A 24,908-nucleotide genomic window follows, 5' to 3' on the forward strand; every position below is an offset into this window, starting at 1 on the left:
GGACCCTGAACCAGGGAGGCTCTAGGCAAATATTCAGATTAAATACATTACTCTAACTTAGAAGATGTCAAATTTTCTAATTAATACAATTAATAATCAGATGCTGTCAAATTTCACTAAAGGAAATAGCTCTAATACATACATACATTCAGGAATTCAACAGTTATTTATTTTACTTGGACACACATTATACATTCCATAGAAGATAGAAAAGTATCAGGAACTATAGATTACATAATTTCCTTCAGAAATGCCTTCAGCTTACAGCTCTTGTTGGTCTGCACAAATCTATAATTAAATACAAAAAAGACCAAAGATGAACAGAGACCCAAGGCAAGATTGAGAGAACTGTAAATCTTTGGTGTTGGTAATATTCCCTCTTCTTACTCCTTCCCCATATGGAGATATTGGAGGAATTATTGTAACTTCAGTCTTTGCTATATATTTGCAATAAATATCTCTTTGTAAAAGCTAACTGGCGTTAATTGCTTGAGTAAAACCAGATACTGATAATTAAGAGTTGGGATGGGGTATATATCTAAAACCATCAGCTAATATCATTTGCAATGGGGATAAACTAGATGCATTCCCAATAAGATCAGGAGTGAAACAAGGATGCCCATTATCACCTCTACTATTTGACATCGTACTAGAAACACTAGCAGTAGCAATTAGAGAAGAAAAAGAAATTGAAGGCATCAAAATAGGCAAGGAGGAGACCAAGTTATCACTCTTTGCAGATGACATGATGGTCTACTTAAAAAATCCTAGAGATTCAACCAAAAAGCTAATTGAAATAATCAACAACTTTATCAAAGTTGCAGGATACAAAATAAACCCACATAAGTCATCAGCTTTTCTATATATCTCCAACACAGCTCAGCAGCAAAAACTAGAAAGAGAAATCCCATTCAAAATCACCTTAGACAAAATAAAATACCTAGGAATCTACCTCCCGAGAGAAACACAGGAACTATATGAACACAACTACAAAACACTCGCCACACAACTAAAACTAGACTTGAGCAATTGGAAAAACATTAACTGCTCATGGGTAGGATGAGCCAATATAATAAAAATGACCATCCTACCCAAACTTATTTATCTATTTAGTGCCATACCCATGGAACTCCCAAAAAATTTCTTTACTGATTTGGAAAAAACCATAACAAAGTTCATTTGGAATAACAAAAGATCAAGGATATCCAGGGAAATAATGAAAAAAAAAACACTAATGAGGGGGGCCTAGCAGTCCCAGACCTCAAACTATATTACAAAGCAGCAGTCATCAAAACAATTTGGTACTGGCTAAGAGACAGAAAGGAGGATCAGTGGAATAGACTGGGGGCAAGTGACCTCAGCCAGATAGTATGTGATAAACCTAAAGATCCCAGGTCTTGGGACAAAAATCCACTATTCAATAAGAACTGCTGGGAAAATTGGAAGACAGTGTGGGAGAGATTAGGAATTGATCAATACCTGACACCCTACACCAAGATAAATTCAAAATGGGTGAAAGACTTAAACATAAAGAAGGAAACCATAAGTAAATTGGGTAAACACAGAATAGTATACATGTCAGACCTTTGGGAAGGGAAAGACTTTAAAACGAAGCAAGACATAGAAAGAGTCACAAAATGTAAAATAAATAATTTCGACTACATCAAATTAAAAGGCTTTTGTACAAACAAAACCAATGTAACTAAAATCAGAAGGAAAACAACAAATTGGGAAAAAAATCTTCATAAAAACCTCTGACAAAGGTTTAATTACTCAAATTTATAAAGAGCTAAATCAATTGTACAAAAAATCAAGCCATTCCCCAATTGATAAATGGGCAAGGGACATGGATAGGCAGTTTTCAGATAAAGAAATCAAAACTATTAATAAGCACATGAAGAAGTGCTCCACATCTCTTATAATCAGAGAGATGCAAATCAAGACAACTCTGAGGTATCACCTCACACCTAGCAGATTGGCTAACATGACAGTTATGGAAAGTAATGAATGCTGGAGGGGATGTGGCAAAGTAGGGACATTAATTCATTGCTGGTGGAGTTGTGAACTGATCCAGCCATTCTGGAGGGCAATTTGGAACTATGCACAAAGGGCGATAAAAGAATGTCTACCCTTTGACCCAGCCATAGCACTGCTGGGTTTGTACCCCAAAGAGATAAGGGGCAAAAAGACTTGTACAAAAATATTCATAGCTGTGCTCTTTGTGATGGCCAAAAATTGGAAAATGAGGGGATGCCCTTCAATTGGGGAATGGCTGAACAAATTGTGGTATATGTTGGTGATGGAATACTATTGTGCAAAAAGGAATAATAAAGTGGAGGAATTCCATGGAGACTGGAACGACCTCCAGGAAGTGATGCAGAGTGAGAGGAGCAGAACCAGGAGAACATTGTACACAGAGACAAACACACTGTGGTATAATCGAACGTAATGGACTTCTCAATTAGTGGCAGTGTAATGTCCCTGCACAATCTGCAGGGATCAAGGAGAAAAAAACACTATCCATAAGCAGAGGACAAACTGTGGGAGTAGAAACACTGAGGAAAAGCAACTGCCTGACTACAATGGCTGAGGGGACATGACAGAGGAGAGACTCTGAGCGAACACTCTGATGCAAATACTAACAACATGGCAATGGGTTCAAGTCAAGAACACATATGATACCAGTGGAATCACGCGTCGGCCACGGGGGGTGGGAGGGAGGAAAAGAAAATGATCTTTGTCTTTAATGAAAAATACATGGAAATGATCAAATAAAATACTATAAAATTAAAAAAAAAAGATTTGGGATGGGGAAGGGAAGGGCACATGGAAATGGAGTCTTAGAGAAAAGTGTTAGAGGAAGATACCTCAACTTCTCCAGGGAGTCATAGAATACTTGGGGGTAAATGTAGGCTACCTTGCTCTGGGAAATTGAGTGCAGAGTCCACTACTATAGATTGATAGATAGATAGATAGATAGATAGATAGATGGGTAGATAAATAGATATGCATATAGGTACATATATATACATATATAATATACACATATGAATAATTTACACATTTATTTTATGTATTATGTGTTACATCTACTTTGTACATATGAGTTACATATATAAATACAATACATGTATAACATGCATATATTATATATATTTATCAAATAAAATATGCATAATGTATATAGTCATCCCTTACTATATTGCAGTTTACTTATTGTGGGCTTAAAAAAATATCTAATTCTGCATCATGGAGTTTTCACTATATTGCAGGATTTTGAGGATGAGTATTAAACTTTACACAATGGAAATGCAATACACCACTACCACTTGTACAAAGATGACCAACCACAGTGTAGTGTTCTATATCCTGAGCACTGATTGGCACAGTGACTTGTAGCATTGGTCAGTTTGCTCTCCTTCTACTTCACAGATTTTCATCAATCTCAGGGGTCTCTGGAACATAACTCCTGCCATAGGTGAGGGATCACTGTATTCATAAATTCTGTTATATAGTTGTTATATATAATGATATATAACATACACTTATATCATAAAATTATAGTCATATTAATAACAGTGTAGCCTAAGGGTTTGCAAACTATTACCAGGAGATCAAATCCAACCTATAGTCAAATTTGGCAAGTAAGCTAAGAGTGGTTTTTACCTTTGTAAATAAAGTTGTTTAGGTTTTCTCATTGTTTAATTGTTTTTGTTTTGATTTGTATTCAGAAAAACATTCAGAAAACATTCTTAATTCTCCAGTCCTTATCAGTGCCTGCTGTAGCATCTCCTCAGAATTCTTTGCTCCAGTTCTTCAACACTACACTTACAAGAGTAATATATCTATCACTTTCTTTACAACAACCCTGTGAGAAAGTACTACTAAGATTATTTTCATTTTACAAATCAAGCAACTAATATTCAGAGAAGTCTAAGTGAGTTGTCCATAGTCATATAACTATTAGTAGCAGAGTCTAGTCTTCCTCTTCCAAATCTATTCCTTTTTCCACTTCATGATGATGAGATACTATCAAATATTCATTTATTAAACACTTATTATGTTCCAGGTACAACTCTAGATGTTTGGGATATAAGACAACTACAAAACCATTTAGTACACTTAAGGAATTTATGTTCTACTTAACTGGTAGTACTACATATATGCAATTCAGTTTACAGATGATACTTTGAGAAGGAAAGAACTATTAGGAGAATTATGGACTTCCATCAAGAACTAGTATATGAACTGAGTTCTTATTGGAAAATAGAGATTCTAAAATGCAGGTGTGAGGATGCAATATATTCCAGGGATAAAGGGGTGGAGAGAAAGAGGTGGGGGACTTGTGAAAGATTCCCAGGATCAGGCTGTAATGTCAACTTCAATGAAAAAACAAACAGGCCAGAAAGGATTAATTGCCAATTATATGAAAGGGAATCCTACTTTTACTAAAATAGATTGGAGCTAGATTATATATAAAAGACTGTAAATACCAATCTGATGAGGTAATAATTTAACCAATAGTCAACAGGTCACTAGGAGTTCTTAAGTAGAATCAAAGATAATGATTACATTGCTCAGATAATAATTGGAAAAATTTTAAAGTCACATAATTAGAAATTTTATTTGCCAACATAAATATAAAGTTCATTTATTGGATTATAAATTTGGAAGACACTTTAAGGAAAATTCAGTACAAATATTCATTTTTAGAGGAGGAAATTAAGGTAAAAAAAAGTTTAAACACTTTTCCTAAGGTTTACATATACATATATATACACTGTGGCAGTACTTTATATATATATATATAAAGTAGTAAAAATAATATATAAATAAATATATATATAAATAAATAAAAATAATAATATATAAAATATATATATATATAGTAAAGACTATATATATAAAGTACTGTCACAGTGTGCATTTCATTTTAGTTATGATTCCATTTCGGGAATTGGCCATGGAATTGGAATTGTCAATATCATCCAGTCATCTTAATAGAGCACAAGGGTCTTTTTAGCATTGGCATCCTGCTATCTTCATGGCTACCACAAACCCCAAATTCATTCACTTAGCTTTGTGACTTGACTTAGGGAAGAACTAAACTTACTGTAAGTCAAACCTCAGTTTATCCCTGGACCAACTTTCATTCCATGCAGCTACCCCCTAGGACATCAGGGCCTATCAGCATTGGTGAACCTTTCCCATGCTAAAGTGCCCAGAGGGCAAATTCAAGCTGTCTGTGAGCTCCTGCATTACCTGAGAGAGCTGAGGGAGGAAGTGCTTGCTTTGGGTAATGGGACAGAGGATGGTGCATGCAAAAAATATCCTCAGATGCTGGGAACTGGGGGAACTGAGCAGCTCCCTGCAGACCAGCTCTGCACATGTGCCACATCTTTGCTAATGCTGGCCTAGACAATAAAGGTATCTATCTACCATCTTCCTGAATGCAGTCCAGTGTGCCCTACCACCTTCTACCTTTCCTCTACTTGCTCAAGTAATAAGAAATAATAAACCAGCTTTTTTCCTGGGAATGACATGATAATCTACTGATCTATGGATTGCCCAGCTCACAATCCCAGCGACTCAGAGTCCTAGGCTGCCAAGAATAATGCTCAATTCAAGACCTACACTCAATTCTTCGCACTGTCATAACTCTTTCAATGAGATGCCTCCTGTCAATTAGGTCCTATGAAAAATTTTTGTCCCAATCTAACAAATTACTCTTCACATTAGCTTTTATTCTTATTCTTGGAGCAAGAGGGAAGATTCAGGGTATAAGAGGGAAGATTCAGGGCTCTATACCACAACTCAAAATTTGCCCACCTAAGGCTTTAACACAAACTTCTTTTCTAGGAAGGGATCTATGCTATTAGGTAAAAAAGGGATATATAGTCAATTCTGAGGATGTAGCAGGCTCACCCTTGAGGCTCTGGATAATTTGCTGATTGATAGTCTCACAATTGATTCAATCATAAATGGTCAAACTGCGTCCATTTACACGTGTAATTAAAATAACTGGATTTTCCAGGCAATCCAGGTGCAATGACAGGCAGAAATAACTAATCTGACATGAAAGTAGTTGAAAAAGATCCTTGAGTCTTTGTATCTAATTTCAGCTCAATCAGTCTTTCCTTGGGAATCCTTAGGTGGGTCACTAGGTTTGACATGATTTCACTCTTATTTTCTAAAAAAAAAAAAAAAGACAAACAATTTACCAGCTTAGTAATCTTCTGATGCTAAGGGCTCTGAGTGCAGCAGGAAAAAGAAGGGTTAAATAACAAAGCATATATTATAGGAATCACAGATAACATGAAAATGAAAACAATGACAATTATGATATTCTCTCCTTGGGTTTCTTTCCTTATAACAATGGTTGAGGGGCAGTTTGGCAAATCTGGTTAGAGAAATGACCTTAGAATAAGACCAGAATTCTTCCTTTGACTCACACTCTATCTAGGAACCCTTGATGACTACTAGCAAAAGATCAAGTTGCAAATTTAAGTGGGAGGACCCCATACCAATGAATTAAAGAGAAAAAACAATGAATCAATCAATATACATTTTAGGGAATATCATGCAGTAGCACTGTACTTAGCCTAGATTAATAATAATAGCTAACATTATCAAGTGATGTGAGGCTTGCCAGTCTTATTACATTATCTTATTTAACACTTATAGCCATTCCATGAGAAATATGTTATTATCCTAATTTTAAATATGAAGAAATTGAGAGTAGGAAAACTTATGTCATTTGCCCAGAATCACACAGCTAGTAAACATCTGAGGTGAGGTTTGATCTCTGGTTTTGCTGATCCAGTTCTCAGTCCATCTACTATATCAAGCTGCCTCTTGGGCAAATTACCTCACATTCTAGTGTCTCAGTTTCAGTGTTTATAAAATCAAAAGATGGATAACATGGTCTCTGAGTTTCCTTTCAGGTCTTGATCTGTGATCTGTTGTTCCTATGAACAGGTTGATTGGGTCCATTAAAAAGTTATATCTCATGCCCTTAACTTGGGACCTCACTGTTTCAAAGCCATCCTTTTTCACTAGGTCATTCACCATAGCATCTATCCCAAGTCCTTTTATGCCTACTCAAGCTTTCCATGGTTCCCTTTACCCCTATCCATTTGGCTTCATATTTCACTGAAAAAAACTGACTGAATTCCCTCTCTTTTCAATTATTTTCAGTCTCTTCCTGTTTTTTGGTTGCTTCCCTCCTATATACAAACATACCCATGTTTACCCCACCCTTTCACTTGATCCATCTAACTTTGACAGCTTATGTCTCATATTCTCCTCCCCTTTGTGGCTAAATCTCTTGAAAAAGTGATTTGCGCAAGGAGTTCCACTTTGTTTTCTCTCATTCTCAAATTTGTCTTCCTTCTGACCTCATCATTTCAACCCAAAGTACTCTCAACTAAACTCTATCCTTTTCCTAATTCCTTACATCCATCTGTTGAAGGTACTACCATCTTCTTAGTGACTCAGGTTTCCAACCTAGACACCATGCTTGCCCTCAATAACCCATCTATTGCTAAAGCCTACCCATTTTATATTCCTAACACCCCTTGAGCACAATACCTTTTCCAGTCCCAGATAAAACTCTAATTTTGAAAAGGTAGCCTTTTGCAATTCTTCTTGATTCTAATATCCTCTTTCTATTGAAGATTTCCAGTTTATACTATGTGGAGATTAATTACACGTAGTTGTTTGTATTTTGACTCTCCCTTTAAGTGAACTTCTCGAGGATGAGGATGTTTTTTTATTAATTTTCTTTAAATGCTAAGCATTTAACACAGTTCTTGGCGCATAGAAGGTACTTTGTTGTTATAAGTGAATCAATCAGTCATGCCTCACCCTTCATGACCCCATTTGGGGTTTTCTTGGCAAGGATATGTTCTGCCATTTTCTTATCTAATTCATTTTACAGATGAGGAAACTGGGGCAAACAGGATTAAGTATCTTACAAAAAGGTCACATAGTATATGAAGCAAATTTTAATTCAGGTCCTGCAGACTCCAGGGACAACAATCTATCCACTGAACCACTTAGATATCCAGAAGGCACTTATTAAATGCTTACAGACCAATCATGACCTTTGAACAAGTTTTTTGGAAGGATTAGAGGAAGAGATACTACACTATCCATAGAGCATTAGCAACGCATGATGGTGAATTCTATAGTCTCTTCCATTTATGAATATATGAACCTCTAATTCTTTCCATAAGCCTGACATTATAAACTCAGGGAATATTATAACCAGTGTCTTCCTCAGTTAAAGGAGAGGCTTTTTGATCTGAAGGATTCCAAGAGAGATTGTGTTATGCTATAAAATTTGGAAGAGCAAATATCAGCTTTGACATGGGCTCTGACATTGAAAAAGGACATAGAAAAGAGTGGAATGGGAAATATTGCTAGCCCCTTTCCTCCAGTTCTGAAATGACTTTTAGACATCAAATGTCACTCAAAACATTACCAAGGAAAGAAGAAACTTATTTTGAAAGAAAATGAGCCCTGGAGGGTCTCTAAAATATGCCATATTTCCAAAAGTTAATTATTCACCAGGTGAAAATATGATGTGCCAAAGGATTGCTCTAAAATTGGATTTTTAAATAGCTGCACTATCGATTTAGACCAGTTTTAAAGGTCAAAATTTTCTCTATGATCTTTATAAAAGAGTAACTTTTGTATTTTGGAACTGTACTTTATATAGCCAGAGAAACAGGACACACATATATTCATTCTTTAGTGTGAAGTCTGCATTTGAATGTTTGAAAAAAGAGAATTATTCAGGCCAGTAGGAATCTAATTTCAAATGTGGAAATTTGATTTCACATGTGGAAATATTCTATAAATCATATATTGAATAGAGACTTTTTTACATTGTATGACTTTAGAGAGTCTAAAATATTCTCTTATTCCTAAGTGTATTATTGCCCTTTGATGCCACCTGAATGAAAATTTCACCACAAGACAGTCATGATCATTTATTGAGAACTTGGGAACTCAGAGGTCATCTAGGTCAACCCTCTAATTTTGCAGATAAGGAAGCTGAGGTCAAGAAAAGTGAGAAGACACTCGGGTCATTCCATCGGTTCAAATCTTTTTTTGTACAGAAAGCTCCCATTAGAAAGAAAACATGTTACTCATATATGATAATGTCTTAACTCCTCAACATCCAGAGACAGATAATCATGAATTCGTAGAGGTTGAATTCTTTAAAAATCACTATCATTGATGTCCCCTGCTCAAGAAATTTCAGTGATTCTAGTCCCTGTGGGACATAATAAAATTTGCTAATTAGTATTTAATGGTTTTCACATTTGAGTTCTAAGAGATATTTACTATTTCTTCCCTACACATCCTTTTCACTCCAAACAAACAAATAATTTTACTACTGACCATATATGCTATTTTATTTCCTAATTTCATGCTCTTGTTCAGGCTAAACCTGAATGGAATTCTTTCCCAATTCACGTTTGCCTCTTGAGATCCTTATTTCTTTGCAGTGCTCAAACCATGTGCTTCCTCCTTCATGAGATCTTTTCTCATTTCCTTTATTTGTGAGTTGATTAATTTGAAATTATTTTCTCCTCATGTTTTATGTGATTTCTACTTACTTATTTGATTTTCTTCTCTTCTCCAATGAAATGTAATATAAGTTTCATGAAGACAAATAATGTTTCCTTTTGATTTGTATTTGTATTGCAAGCATAATGCTTGGAATACTAGGCACACTTTGAATGAATGAAGATCAATTGGATAAAGCAATATGAGTTTTTATTCAAATTTAGACTTAGAGCCATTATTTACAATATTTTGTAGATATTATTATTCAGTTCTTTCCGTTGTATACTATTTTTTCATGAACTCATTTGGGATTTTCTTGGCAAAAATATTGAGGCAATTCGCCATTTCCTCCTCCAAATTATTGTGTTGATGAGGAAACTGAGCCAAACAGAGTTCAGTGACTTGCTCAAGGTCAAATAGATAGTAAGTTTCTAAGACCAAATTAGAAGTTAGGTCTTTCTGATTCTAGGTCTGGCACTATATCTATTGTGCCACCTTCCTGCTCCAATTTGCAATATAGACATAACCAAATCTATGAAATCAGAAACCCCATAGAGCATATATATTTACACATTTTATATGGTAGATAGCCTACTTAACAAAGACATAGCCATTTGGATCAATGAGAGAATTTAGACTGCGTGAAACTTGAACTGGAGTGATTTTAATAGAATCCCTTTTCAACAGAGGAAATCTGGACACACCCAAAAATTATCAAGCTAGTTGAAATTGAAGCCATTTTAGAAAATGTAGTGAATGTGATACTCTAGCTCCAGAATGTGAGAACACAAGGAAGTGGGAGAAGAAAGAAGTCTTCATTTCTAACTTTGCTAAAATTCTCTGCCACCCATTTTGACCAGAGCAAGACTTTTCAAGGTTTGAAAGCTGAAGGATTTGGAACTTCTCATCTTCCTACTGGTATTTTAGCAGCATCCTTAAATAAGTTGACAGCCTTGTCTATATTGGGAGCCAAAGACAGCCTGGATATAAGATTATGGCTCCACAAATAGGTTAGTGAATAAGCTATCCTCTACCTGAAGAAACTTCTTGAATACTCCAAGAATTAGAAAAAAATGACATGCAACAATCAGAAGCTTATTTAGGGGAATGTATTATACTTCTAATATACTATATCCTTTCATTGTACCATCCTCTTTATACCTGAAGTGGAAATGTCACTTGAAGTTGCATGATTAAATTTATTGTCAACTATTAATCTTGGGAAGAAGCATCATGGTGAGGGGCTTTAGAAAATCACTTCTTAAGTCTTTAAAGATACCTCTAGTGACGGAATACCTAGGTGGTTTAGTGAATAGAGAGCCAGACCAAGCAATGGGAGGGCCTGGGTTCAAATCTGGCCCCTAGACACTTCCTAGATGAATGGCCCTGGGAAAGTCACTTAACCTCCACTGCCTAGCCCTTATTGCTCTTCTACCTTGGAATCAATACAAAGTATTGATTCTAAGAAGGAAGATATGGTTTAAAAAAGGATATCTCTAGTGTCTTGAGAAGGAGATATAGTCTTGCTCTGGGGCCTAAGAATACTCCAGAAAATAGGATTTGGGAAAAGGCTGCCATATAATTTAGATAGAATTATACTTATTTTGCTACTCAGAAACTTTTTTATTTACTTACTTGTTTTTTGTATATACTTATATATGCCATATATTCATGTTGTTTCCTCCAATAGATTGTAAGCTTCTAGAGGACAGGTAGTCGTTGTTCCCCAGTCATTCAGTCATTAACAATTCTTTGTGACTCTATGAACCATAGCACACAAGGCCATTTTTGTCCTCATTATCACTCAAAGTTTGTCATAGTTGATATTTGCTGTTTCTATGATATTATCTATACATCTTATCCTCTGCTGGCTCCTTTTTCTTTTGCCTTTAATCTTTTCCAGTATCAGTGTCTTTTCTAATGAGTACTGCCTACTGTATTATAAATGGATGATTAATTTATAACTGAGGGGTATGACCTTTCAGTATAGAGAGGGGGAAAAGAGTGGAGAGACTTCCCTTCTCAAAGCAGGGTACAGGGGAGACAGCTGATATTTAGAGTTGGCTCAGAAAGAGGAGAGGGGCTTTGAAGATTTTCCCCCTTCTCCCTTCCCTCCTTAGCTAAAGCTGCTCTCCCTGATTCACTTTTGTCCCTCTTATCCCCCCTCCACTATTCTAGACCAAAGGGTCTCCCCTTGATCTGTTCACTCACTCAGCTTGAGGAACAGATAACTTTTAATGTCAACTCAATCAGGTAATACAAAAGGAATAAGTAGCATGGAAAGAATGGGAAAGGGAAGTGGGGAAAAGGGTCCCTGTCTCTATCTAAACCCTTTCCTCCCTCCTTGAGTTTGGAGGGAATTCAGGCTTTGGCAGCCTGAACCCCCTGAGAGAAAGTCAGGTTAACTCACCCATGAGCAACAGGAGCTGAGGTAAAGTCTGCTCAGGTTTCTCTTCAGAAGTCCCTTCAATTGGGAAGTGTTTGAGGTAAAGATTTCCAGTCACCAGCAGGAAAAGTGGGTAACCCTCAGGAGAAAGTCTTTTCCCACCTTCTGTCTTCAGCTTCTCAAGACTGAGAGAAACCAACTCCTCTACAAGACAGTCTTCTCCTCCTCAAGATTCCAAACTCCTCGGACCCCTCCTCCATCAAGTTGATAAATTTCACAGACTCTTTAGCCTGGCACTTTTCTTATGTGCCAGCCTCTGTTACACTACTTATCATGTGGCCAAATTATTTAAACTTCAGTCTCAGTATTTTACCTTTCCAGTGAATAGTCTGGATTAATTTCTTTAAGTATTGACTGATTTGATATCTTTACTGTCCAAGGAACTCTCAAAAGCCTTTTCCAGAACCACAATTCAAAAGTATCACTTCTGTAATGCTAAATTTTCCTTATGCTCCAATTTACAGCCATATATTGGATTAACTTGGGAAAAAAAAACACAGAGCAACTAAATAGCCAGCAAAAACCAAGTCTTTAATCAGGAAAGAGATAGCTCCAATAACCAGCTGTTACACAGAGCCAGGTGCAAAGATACTACACAGAGTTGGAACCCTAGTGCTCTGGGGACAGTATCTCTGGAAGAATGCACCCTGTGAGATGATTCTCTGAAGAGTGATGGTATTTGGGGGTCTTATTATACCCTCTGTAGAATTTGGCACAGCAAACATGCATAGACAAACTGTAAGCAATCTGTAAAGAGCTGCAAAAAGCCAGCAGCTGAGGCTTCAGGGAGAAGTCAATTGCAATGAATACAAAGAAAAGAGTCAAGCCAAGAGCTGGGCTTCCTGAGAGAAGAGTTTAATACAATGGGAGAAACTACTACAACAAATAAGGGTACTCAACATTTGACTATGTCTACTAATTCCAACCAAACCGATGTCCCCAAACAATTCAAGATCTATAGTTCAGTCCAAAATAGGTGTACCTGGTACTTGAGTCCTCAAGGGGCAGGGGCAAACTTAAAACTTGCAGAAAACCCAGTTGAGAATTGCTATTGTAAAAAAAAATACCTTTGACTATGCAGATCTTTGTTGACAAGGTGATGTCTCTGCTTTTTAGAATGCTAAATTTTCAAGAGCTTTTATTCCAAGGAGCAAACAACTTTTCATTTCATGGATACAATCGCTGTCTGCAGTGATCTTTAAGGCCAAGAATATAAAATATGACAGTGCTTCAATTTCTTCTCCTTATATTTAGCTATTTTTAGCTAAACAGTGTTTCAAGACAATCCCAAAGACTTGTTATGATGAATGTCATGCATCTCCAGAGTAAGAACTGATGAAGTCTGAGTGAAAAACTGAAACATCCTATATTTCACTTTCTTTCTTCATTTTTTGCTCACATTATCTTCTATTAAATGATTAATATGGAAAAAATGTTTTACACAATTGCATTTGTAAAATCTATATCACATTGTTTAACATCTCAGAGATGAGAAGGGAAAAGAATGAAGGGGGAAGAGAATTTGGAATTAAAAAAAATAATTACATGTAATTGGGAAAAAATAAATTATTATTTAAAATAAAGTGGGCATTCCTCTTTAGTGAAGGGAATTCACTGCCTCATCAAGTAGCCATTTCCACATAGAGGTGATTATGTAAAGAAGTATTTAAATAGACATAAGATAGAAATTGAGATAAATTAGTAATGAATATAGCTAACATAATGCTTTTAATATACACCAAATACTGTGCTAAATGCTTTGCAATTATTATCTTATTTGCTTCTCACAACTACCTACATATACATGTGATGCATTGTCAATAGAGCTGTGAATCATTTTGGAAATCAAATTTTGGAAAACAAATAAAATTACTAAAATGTCCATGTTCTTTGATGGACAAATTCCATTATTGGATTCATACTCCTATGAGCCCAAGAAGAATAGCATTATCGTGTATACACCTAAATATTTATAACAACACTTTGTGTGATAGCAAATCCTAGGCTCAATGGGCCTTAAGACCTTTCTTGACCCAGTTTATCAATCCCAATCATTTCCCCAGGTTTATTTTTAAGGACTATCCTCAGGTGTCCTGTCTGCAGAGAGCAATGGTTCTTTTGACAATCCAGTTTCACAATAGAAAGCAAACTTAACCATGTGGAAATAATATCACAGAATTCCCACCAACACAATAGGAAGAGTTATTTTATCACAAAGGCTACCAAGAATAAGTGTTCATTTTCTCTCTATATAACTTTTATGATCCATGCTTCTATTCACAATGGAGTTCCAGGCCCATGTACTATATGTCAGAGGTCTTGTCCTTCTTGTAAAAAAAATTAGAACCCAGCCTTCATCCTCCCAAAGGTTATTACCACTCTAAAAATTTCATACAGCACATTTGCCCCTCCAAAATGAATCTAAAGCAGACAGAAGAATATTATTCAATATTTTTCAGGCATTTAAACAACACAGAGAAATGGAGCTGTTTTCTCACATAAATCCTCCCCTCTGGTGATTTGTGGCTAGGCAGATTTTGAAGGGCTTTAAGCAATGGTAAAGAATGTGATTTGGAGAAGGAAAGCTACTGCTTGTTAAATATTGAATTCTTGTCTCTGGTGACTGGGAAAAAAGATGAGATTCCAAGATCATAATTCTGAGTCAAAATCCTCATTTTAACCTCAGTGGGAGAGGAGCTTAAAGATTAAGCCCAGGAAGGATTTGAATATAGAACTGGAAACTTTATAAGATTTACATTTCCCCCCATTTATACTCATTGTCTCTTATTTGTTCATTAATTACAAGACAGCAAAGTTTAGAGGAAAGAGGACTGGTCTGAAAATGAGGGAGACCAGGTCAATTTCTGCTTCTGCCTATTGGTTGTGGGCAAGTTACTCACTGTCTTAGTCACTCAAGCAAATCTTTGAGAGTTTAAGTTACAAATAGGTTTGTAACCTTCCCGGACAAATTTTTTCATTTGAGGAATTTTCCTGGTTGATAAAATCACATGTATGTATACCTAAATACAAAATGTATACGTGTTCATATGTAGCATTTATATACATGATGTCTGTGTGGGTATATGTGTGTGTAAGAATGAATATTTATGAATTTATGCATTATATACATAATGTATGTATATATCAGTGTATTATGTATATATCCATCTATCTCTAGCTGTAACATATTGGATTAGATAGCCTCTGAGGACCTATCAAACTCTAACTTTAGGTCTCTGATCTTAATGGCAATACAGATATTTAAATATCTAGATACAAATATCACATATTGGTTAGGCAATCCTGAGCCCTTTTAACCTCTTTAATGACTCCAGACAATTCTCTAGAGGAATAGAGTCAGAAATAGGAGAGAAAGAGAGCCAAAGAAGAGATAGAGGCAGAGGCAAAGGTACACAAAGACAGAGGGCAGAGACTCAAAAGAATGCAGGGTATTCTGTGTGTGCATGCAGATGTGTGTGCATGTGTTTGTGTGTGTACTTGTGGGTGTGCCTACATATTTTTGTAAAGCAAAGAAAAAATAGTTGTTATATCTATGTATCTAAACTCCTTAATATGAGATTGAAAGGAGGCATAAAAAAGTTCATTATTGATGTTACTATCTGTTATGCACAGAAACACAAATAATTCTTGAGGAATTTCTGACAGGAAATCAGGGAAGGCTTCAAAGAAGTATTGGTATCTGAGCTGTATCTTGAAGGATGGGAGGAATCTGAACAGAGAACAGGCAGAGATTGTGGGAAGAGTGGGAGAGAGGGTGAGAGACATTAACCACATTCCAAACATAGGGATGAGTATAAATAGCAGACTCTTATGGAAGTCAAAGATGTAAACAAGAGATCATGGGATGTTTGTGGGAGATGAATTTATCTTGGTTTTATTTCCATAATATATGGTGACTGTGGAACATGGTTAAATGTTTGCTGGTATCAGTGACACTTATAAAGTTTATTTGGGGGAAAAACATTAATTTCCTTTTCATTTTATGATAAGTTAAATCATGTGACTGCATAAGGCCACCAAAAGTGGTTGTTTTATGGGTAAGAAAAACAATATCAGTGATGGGAAAGTTGATGTCTTGTTCAATCTCCTTTTGGTTGCATTCTTTTCATAATGCGCAGCACTTCTCTTATAAGGGACTCAAAGGTCCAAGTCTCTTTAATGCCATTACTAGCAGGAAGGTAAGTCCAGAGAAGGTCATGGAAGACTGGTTGGCATCTGCCAAACATGTCCACCTACACACTACATGATTCCTGCTTATGCCTAGGAATTCTCTAGGAATCCTTTCTTGAAGTACACTATTCTGCACTTTTAAAAAGTCATCCCCAGGCTCTATCTCTGCTTGTTTAAATCCTTACCTTCCATCAAGATCCAGGTCAAATGTTTCCTGGTTTTTGGAACTTCCACAGTTTTTACGTGCCATAGTTTATCTTTCTTTCTCAGAATTCTTTGTTCTTTTCTTATATTGTTCCATTTCCTCTCCTACTATTAACAACAGATCTAAGTGCCTAAGTTCCTTAAGAGAACAGGGAAGAAGTGTTGCTGCCTGTGTTACAGAGTTGTTCGGGGAAAACTATTTTGATTTTTTTTTTCAAATAAGGATTCTCTCTGAGTTGTAACTACTGATTTTTGTATAAGAGGGTTTGATAAGGAGGAAACCTATGCTAAAGACTGTTAGGGTCCATTTAGGGGCCAAAGGAACAGAACAGACGCTGCAATCAGCACAGAGAGGTGGTTTATTGTAACTCACTTCACATGCGTGGGGAGGAGCCCAAAGGGTGTTCCCCCACCCAGCAAACTTTAAGACAGGCTTATATACCCTTGGAGCTCACCGAGGGTCCATATGGTTATCACACGGGTGGAGAAGTCAATGTGGCTATCCCACAGGGTGGAGGGGTCAATGTGGTTATCACACAGGATTCGTTGGCCTAGGAAGGGTGCTTATCTACACCAGGTTCGTGGGCCTAGTTCCCTTTCAAGACAATTCAAGGTATGCTGGCTGGAATGGTGTTGGGAGACAGTCACAAAAGGGAAAAGGTATGTTTCAAGTTACAAGAAATAGGGCACTGGCCACTTTATGAAGAGGAGGAAGGAGACAGCCATAGAGAGCTTGATCTAGGGGAAGAAAGCATATCTCCTTGTGCCCACTCATAAATCAGCAAGGTTATAGTTCATCTGGGTTTTTATCCACAAATAAGAAATGCCACAGAGGTGTCCTATTGCTCCATGGCCTTGCCCTCGTTAAGGCTGATTTTTGTTACTGTTTCCTCTTAGTACCCCTGTCATGACCCTCACCTTCTCCTTTTTAATTAAAATCCCTGGGATATATAAAATTTAAATACATAAGATAAAATCATATCTTTTGATAGCTAGATAGATAGATAGAAATAGATACAGATATAGATTGATCTTGATTGGCTAAGATATCTCTGAACTCATAATCAGCATAGCATGACAGTAGTGAAACGCAACTTTGAATGAGAAGAGAGTGAGGGAAAAGAAAACCAATTTGAGAGAGTGAAGAAATAGGGAGCTGATTGAATGAAAGATAAAAGATCTCCTGTGAGCTGTAGGCATGTGGAGAAATTGGATTCCCTAACATATCCTTGATTCCCAGCACCAGAAGCCCTAGAGATTGCCAAGAATGGACCACCTGAGAGAGATTCCTCTTTTGATTTAATTAAGATTTTTATCTTGCTTCTCAGTTGAAGAGTTTTCTAAATCTTGTGTGTTCTATCATCCAATAATAATCTCCACATATTTCCTCTTACTGTTTAACTGCTTGCTTTGATAATTGCTCTCTATTTGTGATTGCCTTTTGTATGATAAACATTTGATAGGAGAGAGCTAAGATAGCAGAGAAGTAGTTAATTGTTACCCTTTTTTACAGCAACCAGTGAAGATATCTTTTACCTTGAACACCTAAATATGCATCAATCCTCGAGACTGCAAATAGCTGATGTGTTGTAGTAGAAAGATTCTAGTCCAGTACTACCCTTAGACATAGGAAAGGGAAATAGTGAGCATCCAGCTACAACTACCCACTCACTATCCAGAAAGATGGAAATCCCCCTCCCAGGACTCTTGAGAGAGGGCTAGAGCTCAGAGCACATATTTATTGAGAAAAACTCATTATACAGCTACTGCAAGTTCCTATGGTCTAGTAAATTTGGGTTCTCTAGCATTCAGTTGCTTTCCACATAGCCTTTTAGGGTTGGTTAGACCATATGTTACACGGATTCATAGTATTAGTATGCTAGAAGTCTGTATTCCTTTGGAATGAATAACATCATGATCATACTGTCATGACATGAGTACCTCTCTCCTTGCCTCAACCTCATGCCACTTGTTCCTTTTGAGTTTCCTTTAAAACTGCTAGATTGTGACAGTTTTGAGGGAAGGGACTATCTGACTTTTTTGTATTTGTATCCTCAACATTTGCATACTGCCTGAAACATCTGAGGCCCTTAATAACTGTTTATTAACTAATTGACTGACAACAATGTCAAGAACATAAATAAATAATAAAATCCATGTCAAATATATCAGACAAATTTGACACTATTTTGCCAAAATTAACATTAGTAATTTTGTTCCTTTTAACAATCAGAAAACAATAGAAATGTGGTTCCTTGTGAAATTATTTATGATCTCTTTTGAAGATATTTTCCTAGGAGTTTTGTTTTTATTTGTGCTTTTTCTTCTCATTCATATATTTTAATGCTTATACCTATGGACTAAAATAAAGCAATATTTATTGTGTAAATCCTTTAACATTTTGATAGTTCTGTGATTACTTAAACACAGATATCTTCTGTTCAATGGGGCAGGTCTCAACCTTACTTTGAAGGATACTTCATATCCTGCATAACTTTAATCCAGATACTTCCCCAAATCCTGCACAAAGGATTAATTCAAAGTAGTGGGTACTTTCCATTCAATCAGGAATTGATCCTTATCGTTTTTTGCATCATAAACCCTTTGGCAGACTGGGGAAGTCTAAGGACCCATTTTCATGACTGATAAAGAAAAGTTTAATAAATGCATAAAATGAAAACAAATCAATTATACTGAAATCTAGTTATTTCTCTCATTCTATATCTTGTATATGTGTGTATGTATATATATATATATATATATATTCATGAAGCCTCCCTTAAAAAAGCCTTGCTCTAGATCTCTTGATATTAACCAATAAAATAGATGGGTTTTCCACATCAGCTAAGTCTCACTTTTTTATATGGCCATTCTGTCTCCTTTTCTGTCCATACATTTTACCGATGATAACCTTTATATTACTTCTCCTGTACGATTCATTGTTGGTAATATATTTCAATCTACTTACATGCACCCACCATCACCTCCTCAGTGTACCTTTGGGTGGCCAAGAAGCATAATTCTTTAAAGGCTATTTTATTCCCTCTCTTTCAGTACATAACATAAGATTAATTTTGTTTTGTATTGGGTTTTTTTTTTAATTGGATCTCCTTCTCTCACCTAAGCTAGAAGTTCAGTCATTGTTCATGAGCCTGATCCCCTTGCTGATTGACATATGCACTTTCATCTGCTTTATTGTTGACATAGGCCAGTTTGCCCATCCTTAATTAGCCTAATGACCTCTACTACTGAGGAAATAATCATACTGGTGCTGGAATTAGTACAGACACCCAAATGGCTTAGTCCACCGCAGCTCAAAACTTTTGAGTTCAACTAATCCACTGGTCTCAGTCTCTCCTAGAAATAAAGACCATAGGCATACTATTCCAGACTAAAAGAATATCAGCGTTAAGAAGATAAACCTTTGTATCAGGAAGATTATTGCAATTATTTAAATATCTGTTCAATTTCCTCCAAACAAATCCATCCCACTCTTCTCTTGCTTAATTCTAGGTCCAGTGATTCACTGAGATACAGTGCCTATCCAGTGTATGAGTATATGACTTGTACATATACATTGTACATCTAAATTGTATATCATGGTTGGTGCAACAGTCACCCATCATCCAATTACTTTTTCTTTTGGATTAATGCCTTTGGGATAGTTTTGGATTTCATTTAAGAAATCCTGGAATTTTTCAATGTTTGAAGCAAACATCATGTCATCTGCAATCGGTGGCATTCTTGTTCTCTAAAGAGATTCCCTCAGCCATACATATTTTACTTAGGATATCAATACTATTTAATTCAGTGTTCAAATAATAGCTCATATTTCCTCTGGATCATATTTAAACAGTAAACTTAATTTTTTAAATTCCTTTAGCAACTCTGTAATACAGTGGATAGAGCATGGGACTTGGAGTCAGAATGAAAATCCTGTCTTCAGTTGCTTTCTAACTGTGTGACCCTGGGCAAGTCACATAACATTCTGAGCATTAGTTTCCTAATCTGAAAGTCACAGACGTGGGAGATTGAATTAGCTAGCATGTATAAATTGCTTTACAAACCTTAAAGTGATACATAAATGGTTCAGAATGAAGTCCCTTCAAGCAACTATGAAGAGCTGGAAGAATTTTGTAGTACTCTACATAAAGTGAAGAATGCATACATTATCCCCAGGGATTAGTAATTGATACTAATACTGTTCAGGTTGTTCTCTTGTTGAAGAAGAAAGAAGGGGTATGAAAACTTCTCTCGAATACTTTTCAGGCACAATTATGTGTATTTTTTTTCTTTTAAAACATAAAAGAAAAGTTTCAACAGGAAAACAATGAAGGAAAAAAGATCTGAGTCATAAGGAAATACTTTTCATATAATTGCAAAATTGATGAATTTCATATAAAGGAAAATGGAAAAACCATCCAATGCTTGAAAGTAATATGTATATATATGAACGAATCCCTTCTGGAAGAAGGGATAGATCCTCTGAAGAGGAAGAAGTTATTTATCTTCTAAGAAATGATGATTCAGACTGACAGTCACTATCAGTTGAGAGATCATAACTAAAGGGTCAGAAGAAGAGATTAGTAGTAAAGCTTGGAAATTATGCTGAAGAGAAATGAGACAGTTAATTATCAACTTTGTAATGACATTGGGGAACTATACATCTTCTCAGGGCATATATCTAGGACATGGAAGAGATCCCTATGACTTGTCAAATGCCTATAGCATACCCCAGATGCAGTCCTACTAGAAAAAATGTGGAAGTAAGTAAAGAAGGAAGGAAGGAAGGAAGGAAGGAAGGAAGGAAGGAAGGAAGGAAGGAAGGAAGGAAGGAAGGAAGGAAGGAAGGAAGGAAGTCAAATAATATTAAACTTTGGGTATACAAGACTACTTAGACAGAAGAAAGAAGCACATAAGCAATCTGGGAAATTTTGCAAGTCTGACAGATACAATGTAATAATGATGAAAACTATTGATTATCTAGATATTACTACTCTCCTCTCAATCTTTTTCTGTCTCTTCATCTCCACTTCTCATCCAATCTGTCTGTCTGTCACCCTTTTTGTTTAAATGATGATTTTATCCTTTGAAAGGTAGAGGAATCCATGAAGGGAACTGATATTTTGGATCTCATTCTCACCAATAAGGGAAAACTAGTCTTTAGGCAGACTTTAAGGAAGAAGTGGCTATTCCTGCTTAGAATTGGTGATAGAGAAGAAAATATGACTTGAGCATAAAATGAATTGCCCTATGTTTTGGTAGAGACTTTAATTTAAAAGGGTTTAAAGAAAAAATTAGTAGAATGCTATGTACTAAAGTGATACAGAGAGATTCTGTTCAGGAGTCACGAGAAAGTTTTAGGAAGGAAATGGTCATAATACAAAAAAGAAACAATTCCAATGTTGAGGATAAAGAAAAGTAGCTTAAAATATTATTGTGAGGGTTCAAGGATTCACCAGTGAACTTAAATTTGAAAATGATATGTTCAGTAGGTGGAAGCAGGGGTAGACAACAGAGGATGAATATGAAAACACTGCATGATTCAGTAAGCATAGTATAAGGAGTACTAGCAGAGAATGAGTCAAAACTGGCAAGAACATTAAGGACAACAGAAAATGGATTTTTGATTGTTTCTTAGATATCCTAAGAAAATAAAGGGATCAGACTGTTCCTGGGGGAGCATTGAAGAACATTAATTGATATGGATGAAAGAGAGTTGTTCAATTTCTGTATTACTTTCTATTTCCACCAAGGAAAATAATCTTTGAACTACAAAAAACAGAATGACAATGGCTAATAAGAAATGTACAAGTTGAATATGGAGATAGTTGGAGATTGCTTCACTGCCCTTGATGAATTCAAGTCCCCAGACTCTAATGAACCACATCCTTAGACACGCAAAAAATATGGACATGGCTGCTAAACTATTGTCAGTGATCTTTGAGAGATTATGGAGACTCAAGAGGCATATAAAGAACTTGAGAAAGGCATTCATCATCACCATTTAAAAAATAGCAAATGGGCATAAATACACCAGTGATCTTGACTTCAGTTTTGTTTTGTAAGAGGTGAGGGGGAGAGAAACCAAGAACATAGAAAAAGAAATGTTAGTGAACGTCAAGAAATTGAAGAAGTAGTCAAAAAAGTTAACATATTTTCACCAACAAATCTGACTAAATGAAGATAATTTCTCTTTTTGGATAAGGTTATTAGAATGGTAAATCTTAGAAATGCTATGGCTATCTTTTAATCAGCCATAAGATCAATGTTTTTTGCACTATGTAAGTATTTACATTTATCCTTAGAACAGTGCCATTCACAAAGTAAATATTCTGCCCTATTAGAGTGCTTCTTATTACCTCCAATCAATAAAACAACATAGAATTGCTAACAGTTTGCTATATGCCAAGTTCTGTGCTAGCAGGGATTATAAAGACAACAATGAAATCATCTCTCCTCTCAAGGAGCTAACTTTTGATAAGGGAAGATTATATGTATGTATTTAATGACATAAAATATATGCAAAATTGAAATGAGTAATTTTGGAAAGAAGAGCACTAGCAATTAAAAGAGATCAAAAAAATTTTAATGTAGAGGATTATGCTTGAAATGAATTTTGAAAGAAACAAGGTATGTATTCTAAGAGATGATGATGAGGAAGTTGTACATTCCAGGTAAAGAAGACAGATGATAAAAGGGTAGAGATGATGGAATGTTATATGTGAGGAACAGAATAACCAGTTGGGCTGTACCAAAGGTTATGAGAAGACTAGTAATATATAACAATATTTGAAAAGACATATTGGTACAAGATTGTGAAGGGCTTTAATTCAACCAAAAAAGTCTTATTCATCCTTATAATTAATATGGATCCATTAGCATTTTTAGAGCAAGGGGAGTGATACAGTTAGACCTACACTTTAGAAAAATCACCTCAGTAGGTATTCTGAGGGTGAATTAGAGTGAAGAGAGTCTTGAGACCAGAAGACCAATTAGACTACTAAACTTCCAGGTCACATGACAGATGAGCAGAGAAGCAGATATTTCCTCTAATCCTCATTAGCCCTTAAACCTCACCAAAACAGGAATTATGCAAGAGAGATATCACAGTTCCAGATGTCTCTATTCTACACGACACCAATAATCCAAACTAGGTAAAAGCTCAACGAACTAATATAGCAAACAATTTTTCAAAATTCTGAATCTCTTACCTTGAACTCAATCTGCATATCTTCCAAGCAACAGAACTGCACGAGTGGACCCAAGAATTAGCAATAGAACTCAATTCTAGGTGCAACTAGGTGGCTCAGTTGATAGAGAGCCAGCCCAGAAGTTTGGAAAGCCCTAGTTCAAATCTAGCCTCAGATACTTTTTAGCTGTGTGACCCTGAGCAAATCACTTACCTGCAATTGACTTACCATTCTCCTTCCTTGGAATTGATACATAGTATAGATGAAAAAGAAAAAAAAAGAAAACCTTACCTTCTTTTTTTAGAAACAATAGGCAATGTGTGTGAAGTGCTTTGAAGAGCTGTAAGCTAAGGGTCTACAGAATTTAGGCCTCTCTTCCCCTGTACCCTAGGCATTGTGACAAGACCAGACTTCACCTTGAGACCTTCATCAGGTTCCATGAACAGGAAGAAAAGTAACAGATATCAAATGTCTGTAAGAATAAAAACAAAAAGTCCTTAAGCAAGGACATACATATGCAAGGAAGCAGATTGGCCAAGTACCAAAAAAAAAAGTTAAAAAGTTAAACCAATAAATGGCTATCTGTATAATTCTTAGAAGAGGGAAGAGAATGAAGAGAATAGGGAAACTAACTAATGGTGGGAGAGTTCCCAGGTTTAGGGGGGAACAAAGATATGTCTGGTACATTTTTAGGGTGAAATAAACCATTCTTTAGAGGGAATAACATACATGAAATAATCAGTTTCCCAAACTTGAGGATACAATGTACATAGACTAGCAGCATGGACAAGTGCCTTATTAAGGTTAAATGTAACAATGGACAAAACCAGAATAACTCAATCAGAAATAGAAAATCTGAGACCAGAGATTGTTCTTTCTAAAGATACATTAGGCGACAAAGATGAAAGCAGAAGTTAAAGAGAAGTAACAAGTCAAATAGAATCACAAACCCCCTCCAACCCTTCCCCCCACAAAAAAACCTGTAGGATAAAATAACACAGTTATATGCTACAAAACTGAAAACACAAAAGAAATAGGGGAATATATGACATATTATATATGATAGATGAGACCTCAAAGTTGTTCTAAATTATATTTCTCCAATAATAGTGATTTGGGGGATTTTTCATATATCTAAAGATAATTCTAGTTTTTCATCTGAGAATTGCCTGTTCGTATCCTTTGACTAATTTTCAATTGTGGAAAAGTTGGTATTGTAAATTTGACCCAATTTTCTATATATTTGAGAAATAAAGACTTTATCAGACACATATGTTATAAATTTTTTTCTCCCC

At 35.9% G+C, this 24,908-nt stretch overlaps 1 long non-coding RNA gene across 1 annotated transcript in view; it reads right to left on the bottom strand.

The window, feature by feature from the left end:
• Positions 1–19,152: 19,152 nt before the first annotated feature.
• The window catches only part of LOC103104473 (uncharacterized), a 93,529-nt gene continuing 87,773 nt past the window's right edge, over positions 19,153–24,908 (bottom strand). The window contains exon 3 of the long non-coding RNA XR_001630141.2: positions 19,153–24,085. This is a non-coding gene — a long non-coding RNA (uncharacterized LOC103104473). The remainder of the gene's footprint in view (positions 24,086–24,908) is intronic.

Source organism: Monodelphis domestica, chromosome 4 (genome assembly GCF_027887165.1).
Source record: "Monodelphis domestica isolate mMonDom1 chromosome 4, mMonDom1.pri, whole genome shotgun sequence".
NCBI classification, from domain to species: domain Eukaryota; kingdom Metazoa; phylum Chordata; class Mammalia; order Didelphimorphia; family Didelphidae; genus Monodelphis; species Monodelphis domestica.